At 46.4% G+C, this 8,739-nt stretch overlaps 1 long non-coding RNA gene across 1 annotated transcript; it reads right to left on the bottom strand.

Annotated features, from left to right (window-relative positions):
• Nucleotides 1–5,110: 5,110 nt before the first annotated feature.
• Nucleotides 5,111–8,208, bottom strand: LOC103178732. The gene is made up of 3 exons (XR_487898.2): nucleotides 7,536–8,208; nucleotides 6,041–6,105; nucleotides 5,111–5,127 (listed from the first exon to the last, which is right to left on the bottom strand). It is a non-coding gene; the product is annotated as an uncharacterized LOC103178732 (long non-coding RNA).
• Between the last annotated feature and the right edge of the window lie 531 nt (nucleotides 8,209–8,739).

Raw genomic sequence — 8,739 nt, 5'->3', positions numbered from 1 at the left:
CCCTCAGTACTGCATTGAAACGCCAGCCTAGGATGTGGCTTGAATCCAGAACTTGTTGACACAGAGCCAGACTGAGTTATAGTGAGCTCTCTTTTCCCTCCGACCCCCCGGCTCCATCTTCCTTCAGCACTTGGCTGAGCTTTTCTTTGCCACTGCAAATCAAGTTAATTATAACTAGATGTTTTCCAAATAACTAGCAAATAAGGTGCTGAGACTGTGGTGATTATGAGGAGAATATTGGATCGGATCCAACAGTTGGCAGTTATTAGTTTATTAATTTATTTGGCAACAGCACAATGGGTTCCCCAAAGCACATTGCTTTCAGTACTAATGACTGACTAGTGAACGAACCAGTGAGTGTTTGTGTGCAACTCTGGCTACACAATGTTTGTGTGTGTGTGTGTGTAAACCAGGGCAGTATTAATGCTGTGGATTTCCAAAAAGGAGAGAGTGAAATCTAGGAACAGATCAATTGTCAGGGAAAGAGGTTTTGATTGCTCCAAATATCAGGAGGATTTTGCTATCGATCTCGTACTTATTTGGTTCATAGGCATCAAATATCTGTTAATGCATGTAACAGTGGTAATGCACCACTGCATCCAATTCCCTCACTTCCGAAATAGCACAGGAAGGCTACAAGAATGAGCTTGGCTTTGCTTGCCTCAAGTCTCCGGCTTCTTTCTCTCTCAGTATCAGAATCTTTCTCATTTTCTCCCCTCAGTTGATACTTCTACTGTTATTGATCTTTCAATAAAATATAGGGAAGGGGTCAGATTTCCCCCTCAATTTTCCTCTCTTATTCCTCTTAATCTGTCATTTAACATGTTCCTTATCCCATCATTCTCACATTCTTTTCCAGGACTGTAGTACTCTTCACCTCCATCAGTCTTCCTTCTATACTTTGCAGCATTGACCCCCCCCCCCCCCACTTCACAACTGAATCATCTCAAGACCTCTCCCATCTCTTGTACACTTTCCCTCTATTCAAATTTGGGCGCGAGCTGCAAACTTGGAGCCTGGGTCTTTGAGTGAGGTATCCTAACGCTCCTCTACCTCAGCCCCAGGTCTTTCAATCACTAATTATTGGTGAGACCAGCCTTCAATCCCAACGCTATGTAAACACACCTGGAACCCTAAGAGAAAGTCTCACATTCCAGGTGTTGCTGTTGATTTTTACTAAGACAACTGCAACTTTGTTCCAGGCAATGGCCTCGGAGATGCAGAGAGTATTGAGTTTTCACATAAGCCATTCTGCTGCTTCTCTCAGCAGCAGCTGAAAGTAACATATGGTTTGCACTGGAAGAGATTTTATCAATACCTGCAGGAATATTATTGGTGTCTAATAACTAACCAAGCAGTGTTTTGAAACCCGCCTCACGTCATTGGGATTGTAGTGTATGAATAACACATTGGACAGGAAAATATTGGCTGAACTACACCATATGTTGAAGTAATTAGGAGATGTAAGAATTAACAGTCAAGACGCACAATGTTTTGGCTTAGCTTCAAACAGGTCTAGTCAGGACAAAGGATGAGAGGAGACATGGCAGGTAACCCATTCACTGTCCATTTCTTAGCACAATACATAGTAATAATAATCCTTGCATTTGACCCACATAGTCAGGAAGTGAAAGATCAATGTATTTAAAGAATTGTTTGCCAGGACAGTGAGAGAAACTCCCTTCTCACTCCCAATAGTATTGTTTTTTTATGTTCACCAGACAGTCAAGTAGGAATTCAGTTTAATGCCTCCATCACTGCAGAATTCCCTCCAATGCACTGGAGTGTCAATCTGTACTGTGAGCTTGAAGTCCTGATATGGACCTTGAACCTACAGACAGAGGTGAGATTGTTTCCAACTCGGCAAGATAACAGCTTTGTTTTACTGATGGAGATGGGTGAAGGACCGAGGTGTACATTGCAGGACCAGTCAAGGTTGAAATGAGTAGGAAATAACATTAAAAAAATCCCCAAACTACTGTTAAGAATAATAACTTGCGATTTATACAGTTTTTCTGGTAATAAACATTTTACAAAATACAACTGATTAAAAATTAAAATGAATTGTTACATAGGCAAACATATTTTTAATAAGTGCTGATTAGGTGATGCCCAGCTTGGGTTTAGATTATATGGTAAGAAATTCAGTAATGGAGTCGAATGATAGGAGAGAAGGAAAAATATAAATTTAACAATGTGCTTATACGCATGTGGGAAAACTTAGGGGAAACATAAAATGTAACAGCACAGAAACAGGCCATTCGGACCAATAAATCTGTTGATGTAGATACACAAACACCAGACACACAAACAGTGCAGCAGCAAATCAGGAACTGATTCTGAAAGCCAGTGATTGCAGTTTAACAACTCTTGTGTCTTCAGCCACTCACACTTGCACCTGAGTAACATCTGACCCACCGAGCACAATTCAATATAAAAATAGCAGGAAACACTGACATTTAACAGCCTCCAAGACATGCATTAGTGCCATGGGCTGTCAGGGTAAAGCATATGACAACCTATTGCATCTCATTAGGGCTAAGATTCTGCATTAAATAGCACTGAGTACTGTGTGCGACTCTGAATTTTTATGTACCTGCTTTGACAGTGTGTCCAACTCGCAGATGTGTCACCTGGGAGCCATTATCACCTTGATTTCATCTGTTCCTATAACCTGTGAATTTCTGCACATGTCAAGAAATGTAACAGCTTGTAGGATCTTTGTGGCAAGTTGTCAGCTTCTCCTAATTTTCTCTGTACGTGGACTAGCCATCTTGAAGCAGTGGAGAAATTACTCTCTTGTGATCTTCAGGGGATTGGTAAATGCCAGGCGAGGACAACTTGTCTCAGAGGAGATAAATAAAGCATCTGCTTAAAGAGGAACATTGTTCACAAAGATCTCTGCCCGGAATAAAGCTCTCACCATAACAGATGAAGCGTGTGGCTAGGGATGGCTTTATAAGGTGGAGCTGGCCAGAGATAACAAGGGTACAGAATCTGGGAATATAAACACAATTTTTAAATTCAAATCTGTACCAAATAGAATGTCTTTGTTATCTGCCATTATCTAATCCAATACCTTCATTATTTCAATAATTCAGCGCTTCGGGACGTCCCCCTGACGTGAAAAATGCTCTCTAAATGTAATTTTGTGGTTGTTGTATCCAAAGGGAATTTTCTGAGGGCCAGTAGAGTTCTAAACCTTGTGTGAGCTTTATTCTGGGATTTATAGGACTTTGTGAAAAATCCTTGTGGACTGGAATCAGGAGCATGGTTAAATTGCATCCATAGCATAAGCCCATTGAAAAGGAGTTTCTCTTCTCCTCCCAACCCCCTGCACCCCCACCTCAACATCTCTATCCCGTTTGATCACTATGAAACCTAAGATCTTATAAGTCTGGATAGCTCAACACCACAACAGATCTGTATGATACAGCACCCCAAAAGGTTTGAGTGACTCAGCAGCACAAGTCGTGCCCTTTTAATATTAATAATCTTGAAATAATGCCTATAACATCTCAAAGTCCTTCGGAAAGTTTATGTGAAGTGCAATAACTATGTATAGGCCAATGTGGTAGCCAGTTTTACTCTAGTAATTTTAACTAGAGGATTATTGGACAGGATACCGAGAGAAACGTCCTCTTTTTTGAATAATGCCATGGGACCTATCTGAACAGGCAAGTGGAACCTTGCACCAAGCGCCGCATCACAGTGTCAGCCGAGGTGAAGTCAAAGTCCCAACCGAGCCCAGATTATGTAATTCCTTGTGTCGTGCTTTGAGACATTTTGGTGTTTGAGGTGTTTTATCAAATGCAATAATTATTTGTATGGCTGTGTCAGGGTAGACAGTACTTTATTCAGTGGATAAACTGAGAGCATCAGGCTCTATAAACTGAGTCTCACATTGCGCAGTGCGTTTATCTACTAAGTCATCTGAGGAACCTCTTTGCTATTTGATTCATTGCAGTTTTATCTGTGTGTAATGAATTCTAAGTCAGACTATTGCAGGAGTTGCTTGGATCAGCCTCAGGGGTGGAGAGGTCTGGCTCTTCACCAGGTTTCTGCTGACTTGTGGTGGTGAAATAAAATTGTATTGAGAATGGATTATTCCAAGACCTTAACTGACATTAACTATTCCAATACCCCTGTTGAATCAATTGGGATTGCTGCAGCGATTGCAGTTGGATCAGAACTGATCAGAAACCTCTTCTTTATCCAGAGTTGCTGATTTACCAATCACCCGATGCTCTGAAGAACACAAGATTTCTGCATTGCGTTAATTATCTGGGAACAGGACTGAGATTTGGACATCTCTTACTCATGGGTGTCAGAGGTTATTGCTGCACGTTCTCTCTGCTGCATTACTGGGAAGAGGGTCAGTATTCAGCTCTACTGCAGCTATTTATCCTGTGTGCTGCTCAAACAAGCCTCCTGGGGAAATGAGGTAGTGCCCATCCATAAATGGATGCTTTGCTGAAGCTGGTTTGTCAGGTCGCACATGGTCAGAAAGAAACAGTCAGCTTTCAATTTGTACAGTTAATGGGCTTGGAGCAGGGCAATCTGAGCAGAAGTCAGATTGTGTAGATTCCTAGCTCTCTGAGCTTCCCCAGCCAGGCATTCCCACCTCTGCTGTACTTTTATGACTTATTCAGGATTGTTAAATTGAGTCTTATAAAATATTCTTCAGCATTAAATAGGAAAGGGGATCCCACTTACTGTTATTACTAGTCTCTAACCTCCCTTTCCTTTCCAAGGTCCTTAAAAGAGTTGTTGCTTCCCAGCTTCACTCCCTCTCCTGCCATTCCTTTTACGAATCTGTCCAATTGGGTTTCTGTGTTGCCCGGTCAAGATGACAAATGACAATCTGTCCATCTGTGATCATGGCTCCCTCTTGTCTCCTTGTCCTCTTTTTGCTGCGGACATTGTGGACCATTCTTTCCTCCTCCACTGCCTTTTCTCTCACCTCAACCTTCAAGGTTCTGTTCTTGAAATGGTTCAGATTCTATCTCTCACACCGGCTCCACTTTGTCTCCACAAACAGCTTCTCCTCCAGCCCCCGCACTGTCTTATACGATGTTCCTCAGGGCTCTGTCCTCAGTCCTCTCCTCTTCAACCTGTACATGATGTCTTGGTGACATCATCCGCAGACAAAGGGTTAACTTCTACATGTACGCGGATGACACCCAACTCTATCTCTCTGCCTCCAGCCTCAACTCCAGGACCACTGATGCCCTGACAGACTGCCTGTCAGACATCAAGTCCTGGATGAGAGCCAACCTTCTACAGTGAAAGTCAGAAAGACCGAGGCTCTCCTGATTGGCTCTGGCCGGCACTGGCAGCATCAGCATCTACGGATGCACACTCCACTGAGCCAGTCAGGATCATCCAGAACTCTGCAGCTCGTGTCCTCTCCCACACCGGACTCCGTGACCCCATCACACCCATTGTTGCACGATTCCACTGGCTCCCCATTCCTCAGAGGATAGATTTCAATATCCTCCTCCTCACCTTCAAGGCCCCCCATGGCCTTGCCCTCTCCGACGTGCTCATCCCTTATCAATCTGTCCATCCCTCCACTCAGCAGATTCTGGCCTGTTCCATGCCCCTGCCCGGCCTGCCCCACTATCGGCTGTCGAGCCTTCAGCCTCTCTGCCCCCACCCTCCAGAACCCCATCCCATATTCCCTTCACCTCACTCTCTCCTTTGCCTCCTTCAAGGCACATCTCAAGACCCTCCTCTTCGACTGTGCCTTCGGTCACCCTCCTACCCTCCACCCTCCCTGATCCCATCCTACCCCCGCTCAGGTCCTAATCCCTGACTGTTCAGCTCCTTGGGACAATGTCCTGACGTGAAAGGTGCTTTACAAATGTAATTTTGTATTGTAATTGCTCTTCTCTGAGCCCAGTCACTGCAGGAGGCAGTACCCTGCAGCTCCCAAAATTTTTAGCTAAGCTTTTAGCCACCATGCTTTGCTCCCTGGAACTCTCTCCTAAAATCTTACTGTCTCCCTAACTGTTTAAAACCCCTTCTAAAAACCTACCTCTGTGACTGCGGCATTGGAAACTCCATCCTTCATCCCACCTTGTTTGGGCTTCTACATCAACTCTGTAAATCAATTTGAGACATTATCCAAGGTGAAAGGTACTGTTTAGGAGTCCTGTAGCTCAGTGGTTAGAGCACTTGCCTCGCAAGCGAGAGACCTGGTTCGATTCCCAGCAGGGGGAAACCTTGGGCATGTTTCCTTACTCCACATGCCTGATAATAATCCCTCAAAAAAGAATTGGTCACTTCAATCCATGACCGTTTGTGGGACACTGCTGTGTGCAATTGGCTGCTGCGTTTCGCCCACAAAATATACAGTCAACTCACTTTACAATATATTCTGTGAAGCGCTTTGTGAAGTCTAGAAGACGTGAAAAGTGCTATATCAAATGCAAGGATTATTATTATTACAAAGGCAAGTTGTTGTTACATCACTGCCTTTTGGTGTTTCCTGGCTCAGCCAGTAGCTCTTCCCCCAAGGTTGTTGAGAAATTTAATAATTACACATTTCTTTCTTTAAAAAAAAACACAAATTAGATCCCACAGCACATCAAATTATATATTGGTGTGTGTATTTTATTCACATAATGCCTGACTGAATTCTACTCCCAGCTCCTGAGGGCAGCTCAGACATTGTGGTTGCCTGGGTTATTAATGTGATTTATTGTGGATGATAGTTTCTTGGTTTCCAGGGTAATGTATAGGAAGAATGGGCTGTGTGTAAACGATCAGCAAAATTTTGAAGATGGAATAATAGTTTTAACTTCCTGCTCACAATAAGGACTTAAAATGTCAGAGCTTTAACATTTATAATTATCAAACATTCTCTAGTCTTCGCAATTGCTTGCACTTTCGTTGGTGTTGTCCTGGAAACAGGTATAGAGGAAGGTTGCCTGTAGAGAAAGGGATTTTACCCAATTCTATACCTACTTTAGTGTCTCTTCACAGACGACTGTGAAGTGGAATGCTGCAATCACTGTGTTGACATTACTCGACAACAAAAAGTCCCTCCCTTGCTTACCTAATCTAATGTACTAGGTGCAGGTTGGCGAGAATCGAAGGTTGGAGCCCTCGGGGTGTGTGATGACTGGATATTGCTGGAGGTTAATCAGCTAAAATTGAAGAGTTTACCATTGAAAGCATTGTCTGGCAAACTTCCAGCCTCTTGTCCAGCTCGGACCAGACTGTTGTTTAGGGCTTCGGCTTCCAGGGTTAACAGGAGCTGAGTGGGGAAAATCCCTGAGCCCAGGAATGGATCCCTGCTCACAGGAATGACTGTTGCGTGAGGTCACATCCGCCCGCCCACCTTTGAATTTCTGAGCCTGACCGCGGGGGCCAATTCCCACCCGCTCCCTCTGCTCAGCGGGCTCCGGCCTGCTTCGTGGCCCCTGCCTTGCCTGATCCACCATTGGCGGGCAGGCCTTCAGCCATTTTGTTGTTGTTGCTCCTCCAAAATAACTGACCTGATCCCTAATGACCAGAAACCAACTGACCTGATCTGTGTCATCCCATTGGCCAGAATCCAGCTGTCTTGATCCCTGTCATCCCCCATTTGTCAGAAACCTGCAGACCTGATCTCTTTTGCTCCATTGGCCAGAAGCCAGCTGACCTGATCCCTGTCACCCCATTGGCCAGAAGCCAGCTGACCTGATCCCTGTCACCCCATTGGCCAGAAGCCAGCTGACCTGATCCCTGTCACCCTATTGGCCAGAAGCCAGCTGACCTGATCCCTGTCACCCTATTGGCCAGAAGCCAGCTGACCTGATCCCTGTCACCCTATTGGCCAGAAGCCAGCTGACCCGATCCCTGTCACCCTATTGGCCAGAAGCCAGCTGACCTGATCCCTGTCACCCTATTGGCCAGAAGCCAGCTGACCCGATCTCTGTCACCCTATTGGCCAGAAGCCAGCTGACCTGATCCCTGTCACCCTATTGGCCAGAAGCCAGCTGACCTGATCCCTGTCACCCTATTGGCCAGAAGCCAGCTGACCCGATCCCTGTCACCCTATTGGCCAGAAGCCAGCTGACCCGATCCCTGTCACCCTATTGGCCAGAAGCCAGCTGACCCGATCCCTGTCACCCTATTGGTCAGAAGCCAGCTGACCTGATCCCTGTCACCCTATTGGCCAGAAGCCAGCTGACCTGATCCCTGTCACCCTATTGGCCAGAAGCCAGCTGACCTGATCCCTGTCACCCTATTGGCTGGAGCACAGCATGCCGGGAGCAGTTGGTGGAGCCAATCCGTTTAAAGTTATGGCTGTGACGTGCGATGACGTGCCGGTGCCCGCGGCGGCTGCGCTGCTCTCGCTGAAGGCTCAAGTTTGGAAAGAATTTAGATGGAAGCTTCAGCGTCGAGTCGTTTCGGCAGAGAGGGCCGCGCGGGGACGGCGCGGGGTCTCCGGCCGCGGTGATTCTCCCGCTCCCGCAGCGGCGCATGCGCAGCCCCGCCCCCCGCCCCTGCCCGCCCGCCGGGCATTGTGGGAGTTGTAGTGCGGCGCCGGAGGACCCAGCAGCCGCCACCCGGCGACAGCCGCCCCTCACACCGAGCGAACAGGTTAGTCGTGGCTTTCCTGCTGTTGCCCTGCGTGAGTGTGCGTGAGAGAGAGAGAGAGGAGGTGGGGGGGGGGGGGTCTATCTCTCCCCCCCACCCCCCCCACCTCCCCAGCAACGCTGCCCCGTGATGTGCGAGTCCTGTCCT

The sequence above is a fragment of the Callorhinchus milii genome, unplaced genomic scaffold, assembly GCF_018977255.1.
Source record: "Callorhinchus milii isolate IMCB2004 unplaced genomic scaffold, IMCB_Cmil_1.0 Scaffold16, whole genome shotgun sequence".
Lineage (NCBI taxonomy): Eukaryota > Metazoa > Chordata > Chondrichthyes > Chimaeriformes > Callorhinchidae > Callorhinchus > Callorhinchus milii.
The sequence above is the reverse complement of the archived record's forward strand: the minus strand, read 5'-3'. Positions and strand labels throughout refer to the sequence as shown.